This window comes from Aotus nancymaae, unplaced genomic scaffold, assembly GCF_030222135.1.
Source record: "Aotus nancymaae isolate 86718 unplaced genomic scaffold, 86718_ANA_hifiasm-v0.15.2.pri h1tg000004l, whole genome shotgun sequence".
NCBI classification, from domain to species: Eukaryota; Metazoa; Chordata; class Mammalia; order Primates; family Aotidae; genus Aotus; species Aotus nancymaae.
Window position 1 is genome coordinate 63,651,965 of NW_026988415.1, and position 19,847 is coordinate 63,671,811.

Sequence of the window (19,847 nt, forward strand, 5' to 3'; positions counted from 1 at the left end):
TCAAGATGCTTATTAAGTTTAAGTTATTTAGAATTCAAAGCCTGATAAAAGCTCAATAAGATGGATATGAAATCCAGTTTGTGATTTGAGGTAGTTTTCTCTTCCTGGGTCATAGTTTTCCATAGCTACTTTGAAATATTTTGCCAATCTAAGCAAAAGTTAATCATGAAGGTATATCTTTTTTTTTTTTTTTTTTTTTTTGAGACGGAGTCTCACTCTGTTGCCCAGTTTGGAGTGCAATAGTGTGATCTTGCCTCACTGCAACCTCTGCCTCCCAGGTTCAAGCAATTCTCCTGCCTCATCCTCCTGAGTAGCTGGGATTACAGGTGCGTGCCAGCACACCCAGCTAATTTTTTTTTTAATTTTTAGTAGAGACGGGGTTTCACCATGTTGTTCAGGCTGGTCTCAAACTCCTGACCTTGTGATCTGCCAGCCTTGGCCTCCCAAAGTGCTGGGATTACAGGCATGAGCCACTGCACCCACCTTTTTCTTTTTCTTTTTCTTTTTTTTTTTTTTTGAGACAGAGTCTCACTCTTGTCTTTTGTCATTCAGGCTAGAGTGCGATGGCACAATCTCGGCTCACTGCAACCTCCCCCTCCTGGGTTCAAGCGGTTCTTCTGCCTCAGCCTCCTGAGTAGCTGGGATTACAGGCATGCACCACCATACCTGACTAATTTTTGTATTTTGTATTTTTAGTAGAGATGGGGCTTCTTCATGATGGCCAGGCTGGTCTTGGACTCCTGGCCTCAAATGATCCACCCGCCTTGGTCTCCCAAAGTGCTGGGATTAGCGTGAGCCACTGCCCCTGTCTGGTTCTGTTGACTCTTAGAACTATAAAAAACTTACACTGTTTTTTGGGAAAAAAAATAGACTATTTATCTTATCATATTCATGGTCAGATGTCACCATATTTTCTTGGTATGACAGATTTACACTTAGAAAGCTCCAAAATAGAGTATTAGCCGTGGTACTTTTTTTTTTAAGTCAACTATTTTAGGATATTATTGACATAAAAGGCTGTTTTCTTAAGTTTGCAGTTCAGTAACTTTTGACAAATTGTATACATTTTTGTGTAACCACCACCACAATAAAAAATATGGAACATTTCTGTCAGCTTCAGTATCACTTGTTCAACCCCTGGAAACCACTAATCTTTCTGTGACTGACCATACTTTACATTGTTTAAAATGTCATCTAAGCCGGGTGCAGTGGCTCACACCTGTAGTCCCAGCACTTAGGGAGGCTGAGGCAGGTAGATTGCCTGAGGTCAGGAGTTCGAGACCTGGCCAACATAGTAAAATCCCGTCTCTACTAAAAACACAAAAAATTAGCTGGGCGTGGTGGCAGGTGCCTGTAATCCCAGCTACTAGGGAGGCTGAGTAATCCCAGCTACTAGGGAGGCTGAAACAGGAGAATCGCTAAAACCTGGGAGGCAGAGGTTGCAGTAAACCAAGATCACACCATCGTACTCCAGCTTAGGTACAAGAGCGAAGCTCCGTCTCAAAAAAAAAAAAAAAAGTCATCTGAATTAAATCATGTAGTAGGTAGCCTTTTGTGTCTGTCTGATTTCACGTAGACCAATGCTTTTGAAATTCATGCATATCATTTCATGTGTCAGAAGTTTATTTCTTTTTATTACCAAGTAGTATTCCATTCTATGAATTTACCATAATCTGTTAAATCATTTTGCCTATTATAGATAAAGCTATTATAAATATTCGTGTAAAAGTCTTTGCATGAACATCTTTCTTCATTTCTTTTGGGTAAATAAATACCTAGGTAGTGCAGTTTGGATCATATGTTAAGTACGGATTTAACTTTATAAGAAACTGCCAAACTGTTGTGAAAATAGCTATTACGTTTTGTACTCCCACCAACAATATATGAGATTTCTAGTTGTCCCACATTCTCACCAGCTTCTGATACCGTCAGTTGATACCTTTTCATGTGCATATTTGCCAGTCTATAGATCTTTAGTGAAGTATTCACCCATTTTTTAAATTGATTTGTTTGGATTTTTTTTAATTATTGAGTTTTGAGAGAGTTCTTTATATATTTTGGGTACAAATCCTTTGTATTTTGCAAATATACAAAGTGTATATTTTGCATCTACTCCCCCTCCCCTCCCCTCCCCTCCTCTGTACCCTCCCCTCCCCTCCCCCTCCTCTTCACTCCTCTCCCCCTCCCTCCCCTTTCTCCCCTCCTCTTCCCCCTCCCCTTCCCCTCCCCCCCCTTCCCCCTCCCCTTCCCTCCCTTCCCCTCCCTTCCTCTCTCTTTTTTAATTGAGATAGGGTCTAGCTTTGTTGCCCAGGCTGATCTAGATCTCCTGAGCTGAAGCAATCCACCCTCTTCTGCCTCCCAAAGTGCTAGGATCACAGGCGTGAGCCACTGGCCCTGTCCCTATTTTATTAACAGTGTCTTTCAAAGAACAGAAATTTTTGCTGAAGTCTGATTTATCAGTTTTGTCTTTAAAATTGTTCTTTTTGTGTTTTGTTTTTGTTTTTTTTTTTTGAGATGGAGTTTCACTCTTGTTACCCAGGCTGGAGTGCAATGGCGCAATCTCGGCTCACCGCAATCTCCGCCTCCTGGGTTCAGGCAATTCTCCTGCCTCAGCCTCCTGAGTAGCTGGGATTACAGGCACGCGCCACCATGCCCAGCTAATTTTTTGTATTTTTAGTAGAGACGGGGTTTCACCATGTTGACCAGGATGGTCTCGATCTCTTGACCTCGTGATCCACCCGCCTAGGCCTCCCAAACTGCTGGGATTACAGGCTTGAGCCACCGCGCCCGGCTCTTTTTGTGTTCTAAGAAATCTTTGCCTAACTCATGATCACAAAGATTTTCTCTCATATTCTAGAAGTTTTATAATTTTGTTGTGTATTTCGATTTTTGATCATTTTGAGTTAATTTTTATATCAGGTGTGTGGTTTAGATTGAATTCCTTTTTTTTCTTTTTGCATATGGATGTCTAATTCCAGTATCATTGGTTGAAAAGGCCATCTTTTGCACTACTGGATTATTGTGGCACATTTGTTGAAAGTCATTTGACCGTATGTGTATACGTCTTTGTGGACTCTCTGCTATCTGAGTCTTCCAACTTTGCTCTCATTTTCAAAAAATTGTTTTGACTTTTCTGTTCCTTAGCATTTCTACATAAATTTTAAAATCAGCTTCTCAATTTCTCCAAAAAGAAGATACTGGGTTTTTGTTTGGGATTGCACTGAATCTATAGGTACGTTTTAGAAGAACTGACATCTTGACAGCATTGAACCTTCTAATCCAGGAACATAGTATATCTCTCTATTTATTTAGATATTTAATTTCTCATATCAGCAGTTTGTAGTTTTCAGTGTTCCAGTTTTAACACATCTATTGTGAATATTTTCCCTAAGGATTTTATGGGTTTTATACTGTTTTAAATTGTATTTTTTGATTTCCAGTTGTTTGTTGCTAGTAGATGGAGATGGGTTTTTTTTTCCCTTTGTTTTTGTTTTGTTTTGTTTTTCTGTATATTGACCCCAGTAAATTTACTTACCAGATTTAATGACTTTTTTTCCTTGAGATTTTTTGGGATTCTTTGCATAGATAACCCGGTTGTCTTCAAATAAAGACAGATTTACTATTTCCTTTCTGATTTTGTATGCCTTCTATTTCTTTTTCTTACATTATTGAACTCCTAATGCCTCTACTACAATGGCAAATTAGGCCAGGCACGGTGGTTTACACCTGTAATTCCAGCACTTTGGGAGGCCAAGACAGGCAGATCTTTTGAGGTCAGGAGTTCAAGACCACGTTTGTAGGGGTGAAGGCCCCACAGGGTCGTGGGGTGTCCCTTATGCTGTGCTGAGGTGCAGGATCCGAGAAATAAAGAGACAGGACACAGAAGTACAAGGAAAACGCAACTGGGCTCGAGGGGCCATGCCACCTATGAGTGGAATCAGGTGAGGCCCCAAATGTCCAGAAGCGTGAGTATTTATTGTGTATAGGTTAGGGGGCAGGGCAGTGAGTGATATAATCTCTAAGGATAGTGATAGGGTCGTGAGCAATAAAACAAGGGGTCCAACCCCATCAGGTCACCTAGGCTAGGAGGTGGACAGTGAGCAATAAAACAAGGGGTCCATTCCCATTAGGTCATTGAGGCAAGGGCCGTGTGCTGTAAGGGGCCCACCCCCATTAGGTCACCGAAGCTTGAAGGTGGGTCGTGCACAGTGAAGAGGGTGCAGTGTGCAATACCTTCTTTCTATAGGCAAACTACTTCTAAGAAGATTTATGGGGGGATGCTTTAAGTCACACAGTAGTGACAGAGCTGTCAGGATTACTGCCACCTGTTGGCAACTTCCAATGAGTTCTGTGGGAAGATGCTTTTCGAGCTCTTTAACAAGAGCTGATAAAGTTCACAGTCACCAAGGTGCAATTGCCGGTCTGAGGGCAGCCTTCCACAAGAACTGGAGCAAGGTCCTACAACTCCTTTATTAGGAGGAGTGGCTCTTGCCCCAAGCCTGCCATACAGTGGGTATCTTTACAATACTGAACGCTGCTGCCTGGGCTATCAGTTCTTGTCCTGGTATAACTGTTTTTCCCTTAAATCATGCTCTGCACTGTGTCTGCTCTAGGCATTCCTCCGATTATAAGCTGCTTCTTTCTTTTTTTTTTTTTTTTTTTTTTTTGAGATGGAGTTTCGCTCTTGTTACGCAGGCTGGAGTGCAATGGCATGATCTCAGCTCACCGCAACCTCCGCCTCCTGGGTTCAGGCAATTCTCCTGCCTCAGCCTCCTGAGTAGCTGGGATTACAGGCACGCACCACCGTGCCCAGCTAATTTTTTGTATTTTTAGTAGAGATGGGGTTTCACCATGTTGACCAGGATTGTCTCGATCTCTTGACCTCGTGATCCACCTGCCTTGGCCTCCCAAAGTGCTGGGATTACAGGCTTGAGCCACCGCGCCCGGCTGCTGCTTATTTCTTAATTCATGCTCTGTACTGTGTCTACTCTAGGCGTTCCTCCGATTATGAACTAAGATATATATATATATATGTAGGGAAATATTCTTTAGGCACTCATACTATGAACTATTATATGATTATATAGAGAGGATTATATAAAGGGAAATAACTGAGTAGTAACACTATAAACTGAGATATTCTTCAGGCCTTAATTGTGCCAGGGTTCTGCTTAGCTCTCCTTCCTCAGTGCCTATGTAGGGGGTTACCCACACTTTGGGAGGCCAAGATAGGCAGATCTTTTGAGGTCAGGAGTTCAAGACCAGGTTGGCTAACATAGTGAAAGCCCATCTCTACTAAAAATATAAAAATTGGCCTGGCGTGGTGGCTCACATCTGTAATCCCAGCACTTTGGGAGGCTGAGGGGGTTGGATCATGAGGTCAGGAGTTAGAGACTGACCTGACCCACCAAATCCCATCTCTACTAAAACTACAAAAATTAGTTGGGGCATGGTGGCACGTGCCTGTAATTCCAGCTACTCAGGAGGCTTTGGCAGGAGAATTGCTTGAACCCAGGAGGCGGAGGTTGCAGTGAGGAGAGATCAGGCCATTGTACTCCAGCCTGGGCTACAGAGCAAGGCACCCGTCTCAAAAAAAAAAAAAATTAGCCAGGCTTGTTGGTGCATGCTTGTAATCCTAGTTACTTGGGAGGCTGAGGCAGGAGAATTGCTTGAACCTGAGAGCTGGAGGTTGCAGTGAGCCAAAATTGCGTGACTGCAGTCCAGCCTGGGTAACAGAGCAAGACTCTCTCTCTCTCTCTCTCTCTCTCTCTCTCTCTCTCTCTCTCTCTCTATATATATATATATATATATATATGGCAAATTAAATTGGTGAGAGTGTATAGGCTTGCCTTGTTCCTGATCATAGGGTGAAAGTAGATAATCTTTCACCGTTAGGTATGATAATAGGTGCCTTTTCTCAGTTTGAGGATGTTCCCTTCTCTTCTTCTTATGCATAGAATTTGTATCATAAATGGACATGTCCCTCTTTATTCTGCCCATTATATTTGGAATTGCATCAGTAATTTCGGGGGGCATATTTTAACTGGCATTTTATGTAAACCAGTGCTACCCAATAGAACCTTCTGTGACACTGGAGATTACTGCAACTAAGGAATTAAATATTTAATTTTATTTAATTTTAAGTAGTTTTTACATTTAGCAACCACATGTGTGTAGTGGCCACTATATTGGATAGGGTAGATCTGGAATAATATGGAAATGGGATAGGTGCATAATTTGATAATTAATTTTCTTATTTTGCAAATTTGATTTTCTCTCTCTTTTTTTTTTTTTTTTTTTTTGAGACAGAGTCTTGCTCTGTCGCTCAGGTTGGAGTGCAGTGGGGCCATCTCAGCTTACTGCAGCGCCCACTTCCGGGGCAGGGAGTGAATCAAGTGATTCTCCTGTTTCAGCCTCCCAAGTAACTGGGATTACAGGCACCTGCCACCATGCCTGGCTAACTTTTTTATATTTTTAGTAGAGATGGGGTTCTGCCATGTTGGCCAGGCTGATCTCCAGACCTCAGGTGATCTGCCTGCCTTGGCCTCCCAAAAGTGCTGGGATTATAGGTGTGAACCACTGTGCCCAGCCTGATTTTTAAGTTTCCTATTTTTATCCTGAGAAACTACTTTTATCTGTTCATACTTTGATTTTAGTGACTCACTTTAAAGATCGAATTGAGCCAGTTCTTTTGTATGAAAGTTTTACAACAGACTTTGACCAAAACCAATAAAATTCTGACCTTATCTGGACTTTCCACTATGTTGGAGTATTTATTCAAATGTTCCCGTCATTTGTATAGTTAATCAACAAAGTTATTTAGTAATTTAATGAAATGAAGGTAAGGGAGCATAAGGAAGGAATTTGAGAGTTAATTCTCAGATTCTATTGTCTACACTAACTGCTATAACAATTTAAAATACAGTTGTACTTACATTTACCAAGGGTGAATTTCTAAATTTCTCTATGGCAAGAGCAAAAATATCTGTGATATTTATATTATTATAGGTCTAAAGTGCCAATCATGCCATTTCATTAGCTGTGTGCCTGACTAATCAAATTGGTTTTGTATTGTACCAAAATTAAATCAGAAGAAGAAAATTGGGCTAGGAGCGGTGGCTCATGCCTGTAATCCCAGCACTTTGGGAGGCCGAGGTGGGCGGATCGCCTGAAGTCAGAAGTTCAAGACTAGCCTGACCAACATGGTGAAACCCTGTCTCTATTAAAAAAATAAAATAAAATAAAATAAAGAAAAGAAAAGAAAATTGAGCTAAGTTTAAAATAGTATTAATACTTAATACCACTCAAGGAAATTCTGAGGCGTATGCAATAAAACTGTATTTTTAAACTTTTTCTTTTTTTTATCTTTAGTACAATTGGCATATAGGAATATCCTGTAATTTACATAATAAGCCTGTAGTTTACACTGCATACAGCTCAGGACCCTTGCATTAATTCTAAAGCCAAATTGATATTTACATGTTGCTCTAAGCTTTCGTTTAGCATTGATTGACTCTTGACTTAATGGCCATTGTATGGTTATACGTCACATTTTATGTCAGAATTCACTTTGTGGTGAATCTATCTCTTGTTAATATGTAAATGTAAATGGAAAGAAAGTAGTCTAATTTAAACTTTATCTGGCTGAGGTGACTGGGTTTCTGCCAGGAATATTTGTCACCCTCTCTAATTTTATGTAGTTCCTGTATCTTGCCTATGTATCATACTTTTGCTAGGTTTTGCATTTTGTGGTCTGCCTCCCACTACTTACCACCTTTCTCCTCTTTGTACTCTTATAATTGTACATGAAGTGAGTTGCTTCTGAAGCCATTAGTTTTTTTATGTACCTGGAGAAGAGCAAGAGATTCTTTCACACCTGCAAGTAATTAAATGGAATATAAACTCAGTCTTTTGTATTTTCCACATTGTAAATGCTCACTAAATATTAAATAGATGGAAGTGCTATGATTGTTGCCACATGGACACTGAAGTATCCTTTTAAGATGTGTTTATGGTTTTATATAGCTCATATGTGTTTCTAGCCCCTTATATCCATTTCTGAAATCAGTATTGTAATATTAGGATTAATAATTTTAGTATCTTTATTTAAAACAGATGTTATTATATGAGGGCTTATATTATTATATAAAATATAATGAAAAAAGTATTTTTTCTGTTTAATCCTAGTATGAGCATGTTTTTTCTTTCCTCATTATTATTACTCCTTTAGATTTTTCTTTCAATATATACCAAAGTATTGTAAAATAATCTTTTGATATTTGTTCTATATATTTAACTCAGTACTTTATAGAAATAGAACTTTATGCTTCACAAAGAGAAGTGGTAAAACTGTCAGGTTTGTTTAGTTGGAGGAAAAGGCAGTCTAAAACTTCTGTGTATATTAACCAAATCAAGGTAAAAAGTTTAGAAGAGGATTTAAAAAAATAAACATTTGGGGTGTTTATTATTCCAAATTATATGTGAACTTTGCAGAAAGTCTGAAAGAAACTGGAAATAACGTTTCTTTGCCATACTTCACCTAATATTACCCTAGCAAAAAGATATTCAATGGCCATGAATATCAATAGCCTGTAGAACTTATTAGTGTTATTTAAGTTGTACTGTGGATTGGTGTTATGAGATGTGATTGGCATCAATTTTGAAGACTGTATACTTTTACTATTGTTAAGGTTTTAGAGACATAATTTGATCTGTAGCATCAAATCCATGAAAGAAGTAGTTCTATACTTTTGTAATTTTACTAGAATTATCACATTTTATTCATATTCATTATTGTATCTTTTGTGGCTTCTTTCAAGATTTTAGTCTATATTAATCTGTTTCATTGTTGGAGCTTTTTTGGGAAACCCTCAATGAAGCTTCACAGAAAACTAGCTGGGACTACAGGCATGCACCGCCATACCTCGCTAATTTTTTGTATTTTTTGTAGTGACGGGCTTTTGCCATGTTGCCCGGACTGCTCTTGAACTTCTGGCCTCAAGAGATCTGCCTGCCTTTGCTTCCCAAAGTGCTGAGATTACAGGCATGAACCATTGTACCTGGCCACTTTCCAGTGTTTTTGACAGTATTTTCTTACTCTGTTATTGTCCTCTCTACTTAATAGAAACTAATATGCTTACTACATTTTAACCAATCAGAGGGTTGCATACATTCTATTTTTTTTTTTCTTTTTTTTTTTTTTTGAGACAGAGTTTTGCTCTTGTTACCCAGGCTGGAGTGCAGTGGTGCAATCTTGGCTCACTGCAACCTCTGCCTTGTGGGTTCAAGCGATTCTCCTGCCTCAGCCTCCTGAGTAGCTGGGATTACAGGCGCCCTCGACCATGTCTGGCTAATTTTTTTTGTATTTTTAGTAGAGACGGGATTTCACCATGTTGGTCAGGCTAGGTTCGAACTCCTGACCTCAAGCAATCCACCCACCTCGGCCTCCCAAAGTGCTGGGATTATAGACGTGAGCCACCATGCTATTTTCTAATTAATTTTTTGTTTATTTGTTTTTGAGACAGAGTCTTGCTCTGTTACCCAGGCTGGAGTGCAATGGCATCATCTTGGCTCACTGCAAACTCTACTTCCCAGATTCAAGCAATTCTCATGCCTCAGCCTCCCATGTAGCTGGGATTACAGGTGTGCACTAGCAAGCCCGGCTAATTTTTGTATAATTTAGTAGAGATGGAGTTTCACCATGTTAGTCAGGCTGGTCTCAAACTCCTGACCTCAAATGATCCACCCGCCTCGGCCTCCCAAAGTGCTGGAATTAAGGGCGTGAGCCACCGTGCCTGGCCAAATTTTTAAAAAGTAAAACTAACGTTGACCAGGTTATTTATTTGTAAAAGAAAAAATGCAAATCCAATGTTATTTTAGCTCTGCTTAATTATGTACAGCTTGTTTTCTGAAAAACTCTTTGTATTTGAAGATGAAGATATTGGTCATGATAGGTATGGTACAAGAAGCCTGATCCATGAACGGTAGTCCTTTCTGCCCATCTATACAGCTTTAAGACTCTATTTGGTCAGGAGTTATTGGCTGAGCCTTGTACTATTTTTGATTCAGTCTTAAGCTTTTGCTGAAAGCATTCCTCTCCTTGCTTCATCTCCAACTGGGCCTCCGTATTCCTGACTTAAAATTGAGGTAGATGGTGCAGCTACTGTTTCTTAGAAGTTTAAAACTTCATTTTGAAGTTGGTTTACAGGATTTTCTTAATCCTGAAAGCATCATATTTGAACATTATTTTGGTATTAATGTTTTTGTTCTATCCTCCATCAGACTGGCCTAGTAAATTTGGATTGAGATTATTGTTCTTTCAAATAGCTAGATTTTCTGTTTTCCAATGACTTATTGGTAACAAGACACTTTTTGTTTTTTAAAGCTTAAAACACAATAGAATCTTATTTTTTACATTGAATAAATGAAATATGGCTTCTGCTTGTGAAGTTAGCTTGACCTATGGCCAAAATAATTTGGTTTCGCTTTCAATCCCATTTATTGAAAAATTGGAAACAATCTATTTTCATATAATTTACATTAAAATTTAATAATTAGGCTGACGATTCAGCCTAATTATTAAGTTTTAATGTCTTCTAGTGCTTTGGGAGCCATAGGATGGAGGGTCCATTTAGCCCAGGAATTTAAGACCAGCCTGGGCAACAGAGAGATCCCACCTCTAACCAAAAAATAAACAATTAAAAAATTAGAAAATTGCATAAGGATTTCATATACACTATGTATGACTTTAGTGATTGCAGGTGGCAGATAAAATTGCCCAAGAGTTACGTGATTCATTTGTATTAAAAAAAATCAGAGGCTGGCATGGTGGCTTGTTCCTGTAATCCCAACAGTTTGAGAGGCCAATGCTGGAGGATCACTTGAGTTCAGGAGTTCGAGACTAGCCTGGGCAGCATGGTGAGACCCCCCCCCCACCGCCATCTCTATAAAAATTAAAAAATAAAGAATTAGCCAGGTGTGGTGGTATGTGCCTATAGTCCCAGCTACTCAGGAATCTGAGGCAGCAGGATCACTTGAGCCCAGGAGGTTGAGGCTGCAGTGAGCTGTGTTCATGCCACTGCCCTATAGTCAAGGTAACAGAGTGAGACCCTGTCTCAAAAAAAAAGGTCGGATAATATCACCAATTTATACCCTTCAGGTTTTATTTGGAGCTTGGTGCCAATTTGATGATAAACTCTCTGTCCCAGAAGATATGGTAGATACCTGGCTTTGGTTAAGTCCTATATCTTTTAGCATTATTGACCAGAATATTTCCTGTTATATATAATAAACAGAATTCAGTGAGTTACTCATCTTTCGTGGCAGTAAAAGTCTATTGTGGTTAGTGATTTTTTTGGTTTAGGCTCTGGAGGTTTTTTGGGGGGGTCTTAAGAGGGCTTTTGTTGATAAGAAACTGCTGAATCTGTAGGATAATTCAAAATACATTTTCTTGTTTAACCATAATCAACCAAGGACCACTGAGAATTAGCCTGTAGTCTGAGAAAATCAGATGTATTGATGTATAGTGAGGGAGTAAACTCCCAATGACAGGCCTCTGGATAAGAGGGATGAGGCAAGTATTTTTTGTGAAGTTTGGTTTACATTAAAGGATGCTGAGGAGGGTCTGATGGAAGCCAGGATCAGTTCTAGATTGGTGACTGTTACTGAGGCAAACTGGAACAAGTGGGGATTAACTAGGGATCAGGTACTGTAATGAAGCAAGGACACTTTAGGAACTGGATATCTCCCTCTGGTAATAAGTGAAAATAGCAAAGTGGGTCTGGGGACATTGTTGGTAAGAAAGCAGTAATCACTCGAGAGGGAGTCTTCATGATATTTTACAACTGCTGCATGACCTTGGGAAAAACTGTTTCCTGTTAATTTTGCTGCTGGTTTTATCTATGTCTGTCCTCCTAAGCCTGATTAATTGCAGGGTTGTTTTTTTATTTTTTTCAGTCCTAGCTGATACTTACTCTTTCAGTCCCAGATAGATTTTGACTGTTTTAACATGTAGTCTTATAAATATTTTTAAAGCAGTGGTCAACATATAACAATTTGTTACTAATTTTATTTAAGGACTTTCCTGAATGTTCTTAGTCTGTTGATTTGAAAATCCTTTATTTTAGCCTAGAAACGTTTTTCTGACACCAGTTTGAAGTTTCATGCCTGTGTTAAATAGTTGTAGTACAAACAGATTTTTTTTTTCTAATGTAAACAATGACTGGACTAGCTAGTGGTCTAACAACTCTGATGTGGTCATCTTGGAATACTCTTTGGATCTTGATGAGCTTTTCAGTGGAACCCAATTTAGTCGAAGCCAGAGCCTTTGCTGATGGTCGTGTCTTGCAACTGGAGGTAAGATAAAGGGATATTATGTAGAATTTTTGCTGGTAAAGTTATTTGCTATTGCAGGCTCACAGCAGATTACATTTGTAAAACGTCATTAAATAGACAACGTTAAAAAGTGGGAAGACTATTAAACTAGAATCAGAAGAACTGGCTTGAGCCTCTGCTATTTTTTCACTCTGTGATGGTAGGCAATACACTTAGTTTCTTTGGGCCTCAATTTCCTTATTTACAAAGTGAAGAAACTTACCTTCAAATCTCACAAGATTACTGTGAACTCAAATGAGCTGTCTGTGAATACTTTATAAGCTTTAAAATGTTATGAAAATACAATTTGTAATTATGCTATTGGATTACAGATGCTGATAATATTGGTAATGATAACTCAGATTAAAAACTCAATGTTTGTTATCTTGATGAAAAGACTATGTAATTCATATGCAACTATACTGGGACTCTAATTTCCAAACTTAAGTATTAGACCTAAGTGCTTTGACTTCAAATCTAGTGCTCTTTGCACAAAAGTACCTTGGTGAAGTAAATAATAAGTGTTTTTTAGTTGCCATGATAGAACCTCTTGTCAGCTATTTTAAGTGCTCTGCAATTTTTATAATATACATATTTCCTGTCACTTTCCCAAGTAGTTTCCAGTCTCTGATTTCTGTTTAGAATCATAGTTTTGTATGTGTTTTAAATAAGACATGAGATGATATGGTAGGAATTGGTAAAAAGCCATCATTTTATTCAGTATACTCTGGGCCCCAATTGTATCAAGTAAAGCCCCTTGAAAAATAAGTGGTGGTTTTATTAAGAATAGAATGGCCTTTTTGACATAGTAAAGGTCGAGAGTTTGTGATAGGAGTTGAGACTGGAAAGGGAGGTAGGGGCCCAATTATTCTACATCCTCCATGGCAGGAGTCTGCAAACTTTTTGTGTAAAGGGCCAGATGATAAATGTTTTTGGCCTTCTGGAACATTTGGTCTCTGCTGCAACTACTCAATTCTGTTTCTGTGAAAACAGCCATAGTTAACATGTATATGAACGAGCATGACTGTTTTCCAATAAAATTGCATGTACAAAATTTGGTGGGTTACATTTGGCCCATGGACCTTAGTTTGCCAACCCCTGCTCTACACAAATAATGAGTTTAGATTTTATCCTATAGGTATTGAGGGATCATTGGATGTTTTTGAATAGGAAAATCATATGCTCAGAATTTTATTTTGAAAAGGTAACACAGGGAAATAGAGTATAGGATAAACTGGAGAAGAGAAAAACTGGAGAAGGCAGGTAGGGAAACCAGAGGAGAGATTGTTACTATAGATATAGACAGAAAATGAATGTGGAGATGGTAGTAATAGAAATGGAGATAATTGGATTGATTCAAGCAAGATTTTGGAGATGGGATTAATCATACAGTTTGGTTGGATACAGGACATAAAAGTGGAAGAGTAAAAAATAATCTGTTAGTTCCAAAGTTGAGGAAAGCGAGATTATAGAAAACTTGTGATTGAAGGCCAATGAACTTTATTTGGGAAATTTTTATTTATGATACATCCAGGTAAGACAGGATGGTTGTCCATTAGGTAGTTGAATATGTAGGCCTGGAGCTAAGGTGAAAGATAAAGGTTAAAGATAAAGATTTGGCAGTAATTAGTATGTGAGTAGGTAAGATCACTCAGGGACTGTGTGAGGATGGAGAAGAGAGACCTGGATAGAATCTGAAGGAACCTGAATTGGACATGGTGGCTCACATCTGTAATCCCAGTACTTTGAGTGGCCAACATGGGAGGATCGCTTGAGCCTAGGAGTTCAAGAGCGGCCTGGGTAACATAGGGAGACACCATCTCTACACAAAAATAAGAAAATTAGCTGGGCATGGTGGCACACAGCTGTAGTCCCAGCTACTTGGGAGGCTGAGGTAAGATCTCTTGAGCCCAATATGTTGAGGCTGCAGTGAGCCGACATCGTGCCATTGCACTGCAGCCTGGGTGACAAAGCAAGGCCCTGTCTCAAAAAAAAAAATTAAATAAAATCTGAAGGAACCATCAGCATTTCAATAAAGGTTGGTCAGAATAGAAAAAATATATATATGAGAAACTAAGAAGGCAAGATATAGAGAGGCAGGGGGAATCAGAAATGATATCTTGTAAGTCAGAAGAGAATTGTAGAGTTGATTAACATTCCCTATAAAACTTATTCTATGAAATTTATATTTATCAATGGTGTTAGAAGATTGAATAATAATCAATATTACTTAACTTTCTGGAAATAAGTTTTATTCGATTCAGCAAATACGTGAACACCAAATATATGTAAAGCATTTTCCAAAGTGTTCAGGGCAGTTGTTGCCGTCAAGGAATTTACTTTTAGGAAAAGATTAGGCAGATGCCAGAATGTGATTGTAGTACAGAACTTAGACTAAGTGATTTAAGGGAAGTACAAAGTGTAATGGGCATTACAAGAAGGAGAGACGAAAATGGATTAAGAAAAACATGGGAAGACTTCAAGGAATAAATGACCTTTGAGATAACTTTGAAAGATTCATTGTAACTTGGGAAATGGAACATTCCACGTGAAAGATACCTACATAGGACAGAGGAAGAGACTGATCTGATTTCAAGTGGAGAATTTATGCCCTGGAGGAGTAGGAATTATGGTTGGATATTTTGGGAAGGGTGGGACCAGATTAATTAAAATACCTGAGTGCCTTTACAAGGGACTGAGCTAGCTTAGTGCTGATAGGTTACACATTAATCCTTATTCTTAATGCTAAAAATCTTAAATCAGAAATATGTGACTAGTATAAGATACACCATAGTAAGGGCCAGAACGGAAGCAGGAGAGTTCACATTTAGCTGACGTGATTGAGAACGATTTCATGAAAAAAGATGCAATTTTAGTCTGCCTCCAAGAAAAAGAAGGATATTGACAGGTTGAAATGACAGAGGTGGGCATAAGGCTGAAGGAATAGCACAACAAAGGTGCTGGGATGGTATACTGGGAGATGTTTGGCTTAAGACTCAGGAAGTTGCCTATGTTCATGTCAAATGTCGTCAGTTTTACTTGTACTCATTTATGTATGTATCTATGTTGCATGCTAAGTTCTGTACAGTTTTAATACTTGTGTATCCACTACCATAGTCAAGATAAAGAAATTTTATATCCACAAGGATTCATCATGTTGTCCTTTTAAAAACCACATCTGCTTCCCTCCTGCCTGACCTCCCCACCCCATCATGTCAGTCACTTATCTGTATTACATTTCTATAGTTCCATCATTTCAAGAACGTTCTATCAATGGAATCATATGCTGTGTAACTTTCTTTTGCTCAGCATAGTTTCTTGGCCATTCATCCTAATTGTTGCATGTGTCAGTATTCATTTATTTTTATTGTTGAGTGATATTCCATGATACAGATATCCCACAATTTGGCCATTCACCAATTGAAGGACATCTGGGATGATTCCAGCTTTTAGCTATTACAAATAAAACTGCTGTGAACATTTATGTAAGGGTTATTTATGAATACAAACTTTCATTTTTCTGAGATAAATGCCCAAGTTTGTAATTGGGGATCATATGGTAATCGAATGTTTTGTGTTTTAAGAGTGGCTGTAGCATTTGATGTTCCCACTAGCAATGCATGAGTGATCTATTTTCTCTACATCCTTGTCAGCATTTGGTGTTGTCAAAGTTTTTTATTTTAGCTTTTCTTGTGCATATGTAAGGAAATATCTCATTATGGTTTTGATTTGTATTTCCTTGTTGGCTCATATATAGTCAGGGTTCTTCAGAGAAACAGAATCAGTAGGATTGATAGATACATTTATTATAAGGAATTAGTTTATGTGGTTATGGAGGCTGAGAAGTCCCATAGTCTTCCCTCTGCAAGATGAAGACCCAGGAGGGCTAGTGGTATAAGATCCTGTCTAAGTCCAAAAGCCTGAGAACCAGGAAAGCTGATGGTGTAAGTTCCAGTCCAAGTAAGTACAGAAGAGACAGATGTCTCAGCTTGTAAACAGAGAGAGGGAATCCTCCCTTAACCTGCCTTTTTGTTCCATTCAGACCTCTAAGGCATTGAATGAAGGCCACCTCATTCATTGGGGAGGGCAATCTGCTTTACTCAGTATACCAATTCAAATGATAATCACATCCAAACACCCAGAATAATGTTTAAAAGCCAAATGTCTGGGTGTCCTGTGACCCAGTCTAGTTGACACATAAAACTATTGCAAATTCATCCTTTGTCAACTTGGCAACTATTCACATTTCCTTTTTTTTTAAATTATTATTATTATTATTATTTTAATTTCCCCACCCTTCCCTCACATTTCCTTAAATCATACTTAATCCTCCAAATAAAGACAATAACAAGGTCATAATTTCACTTACCATGTTATACCTGTTTGCATACAACTGAAATACATTAGACCTCTTCTCCAGGAAAGGAAAGAAAGTCCTTGAGTGGTGTTTACATTTCTCTGTAGCTTGTAACGTAAATATGATGATTTGGGGAGGGATAGTAGTGGGGTGGGGGACTGGGGAGAGATAGCATTAGGAGAAATACCTAATGTAGATGACAGGGTAATGGATGCAGTAAACCACCATGGCACATGTATACCTATGTAACAAACCTGCATATTCTGCACATGTACCCCAGAACTTAAAGCATAATAATAATAATTTTTTAAAAAAGTTTGCACACTAAAAAAATAAATATGAGGTAAAATTAACATCAGTTCATATTGTTACATAATATTTTATTAACATTAAATATAAATTAGTACATCTTATATTACATGATAGAGGAAAGCGAAGAAACATATACACACAGACACATCATTACAAAATAAGGAGGAATAGTTCATAACAATTATAGTACTCAGTTCTATAACTGGTCACATGATTGTAGTTGGTATTTATAACTACCCTCATTTACTACTCACAATAGTAAAGTTAGGTAAAGTGACCAAAACCTTCATTCCTGAAATGTCTGGGCCATTAGTAGTTCTGCCTGAATTGGATTGTTGTAATTTTCCATTGACCTTAATCACAGGGTATGGTAATACTAAGAGATGCTATAAAGGATCTCTTGTGTTTCAAGCATTCTCTTTCTTATCTCTATTGTGGAGTGACAGTCCCATTTCCTCTCAGTAGTCAGTGTCAATCAATATAGTAACTGCCTTCTTTGCCTGTTGACTCAGAGACATTGGATACTTGCTTAAAGTGGTTGGCTGGGCAGTAGTCTTAACTTCCAGTTTAGTAGAATTACTGTTGCATCTCCTGGTGGAAGCATTCCTTTTTTTGGAACTAAGACCTCTAGGCCAGCAGAGCAGAAGGTTATAGGAAAAGGACACAAAAATTTTGCTAGTGGGTCAACTAAATAATGGTGGGTGGTAACACTCCTGTTTTTACTACTTAATTCCTATACCCATGAATCCTGGCTATGGGGAAAATAGCACCATATATTGTATGCTGATGGCCCAATCAAATTGATATGTAAAATTAGTTATCACAGCTACTAATGTTGAACATCTTTTCGTATGCTTATTTACCATATTATATCCTTTTTGGTGAAGTGCCTATGTCTTTTTCCCATTTTCTAATTAGATTTATTGTTGAACTTTAAGAGTTTTCATGTATTCTAGATACCATTCAGCTTTTTTTGTAAGATATATTCTCTGCAAATATTTTCTCTTAGTGTGTCTTTTTATTCTTTTCACATAGGCTTTCAAAATCTAAAATTAAAAAAAAATTTGATGACGTCCAATTTACCTATTTTCCCTTTTATGGATCTTGCTTTCATTGTCAAGTATAAGAATTCCTTGCCTAGCCCCATATTCTGAAGATTTTCTCCTGTGTCTTTTTTCTAAATGTTTGATAGTTTAATGCCTTAATTTAATTCTATGATTAATTTTGAGTTTAATTCTGTAAGGTGTGAGGTTTAGGTCAGGGCTCATTAATTTTTAAAATTCTGGATGTCAGATTGCTTCAGCACTATTTGTTGAAGAGGCTATTCTTCCTCCATTGAATTTGAACTGCACCTTTGTTAAAAATCAGTTAAGAAAATGTATGTGAATATATTTTGCATAAAATATATTCACCCTTTATTCTGTTTCATTGATTTGTGTGTTTATCTCCTCACCAATAGCACACTGTTTTGATTACTATAGCTATGTAGTAAGCCTTAATATTGGGAAGAAGAATTCCTCTCAGTTTATTTTTGTAAAGATTGTTTTCTATATTCTAGGGCCTTTCCCTGTGAATTTTAGAATAAGCTCCTTGATGTCTACAGAAGTCTTTTGATAGGAATTGTGTGTTAAACCTATGAATCATTTGGGGAGAATTGATATGTTACTCTGTCAAACCTTCCAATCCATGAACATAGTATAATATGTCTTTCCATTTCTTGAGGTCTTTGATTTTTTTTTTTCACCATTTTGTAATTTCCAGGATACAGATACTCTGCATATTCTGTTAAATGTATATTTATCATTTTATTTTGTGTGATTGTAAATGGTATTTTGTTTTTAATTTTGATTTCTAAATGTTCCTTTTAGTGTATACAAATGCAATTGAGTTTTGTGTGTTGCTCTTGTTTCTTGTGACCTTGCTGGAACTAATCTCTTATTTCTAGTAGTTTTTAAATGCCTTTTTAGGGCCTATTCTATCCTACTTTTGTTGCTTTGGCAGGTTTATGTTCTAGGTAGGTTTGAGCTAGAATTTAAGATATGGGGTAAAATCTGTTGTAGTCGTTGGAACATAGTTAGGTACTGGGGTATATGATGGTTTTTTTTAAAATTTTTCTCTCATTGTATGAAAAGCAGCTATAAAAACAGCCATAGCAAAGAGATCAGCCTTTGAAGCCAGATTGACTGGGTTTAAATCTTGACTACTACTTAATAGCTAGGGATTTTGGTAAAGTGAGTTAACTTTTCTATGCCTCAATTTCCACATATTTAAAAAGGAGATAATAATAGTACTCACTTCATGGAGTTAAATAAGTTAAACATGTAAAGTGCTTAGAATAATGCCTGGCATATAAAAATCATTAAATATTAACTTCTATAATCTAAAAGGAGATTTTAAAAATATATCATAGACTCTGGTCAGCAAAGTATAGGTAAAATTTTTGCATTTATTTTATTTTCTTTATAGTAGCGATCACTAATCATTAGAGTCACCAGGCTAAAAGCAAACTTTTGCCTGGTATTCTTCCTACCCTATGCCATTCCGAAATGTGAGACTTCTGAGACCTCAGAGAAGAAAGGAAAGGGGAAAGGAACTAAGCTTTAATGAATAAATGCCTACTGTGCTAGACATTCTACAAAATTCACCTCATTTAATTCTTAGACAGGGAATATAACCTATTTTGTAGATTTTATGGATAAGGAAGAAACTTAGGCCACTTTTTCTTTTTTCAATACTATATGGCCTTTTTAGTACATCATTTTTCCAAGGTAGTGAGAATTATTAAAGCCAAAGGCGATCCTGCCAG

At 37.7% G+C, this 19,847-nt stretch overlaps 1 protein-coding gene across 3 annotated transcripts in view; it reads left to right on the forward strand.

Annotated features, from left to right (window-relative positions):
• Nucleotides 1-19,847, forward strand: part of BRWD3 (bromodomain and WD repeat domain containing 3) — a 126,681-nt gene that overhangs the window by 23,914 nt on the left and 82,920 nt on the right. The window lies entirely within an intron of this gene.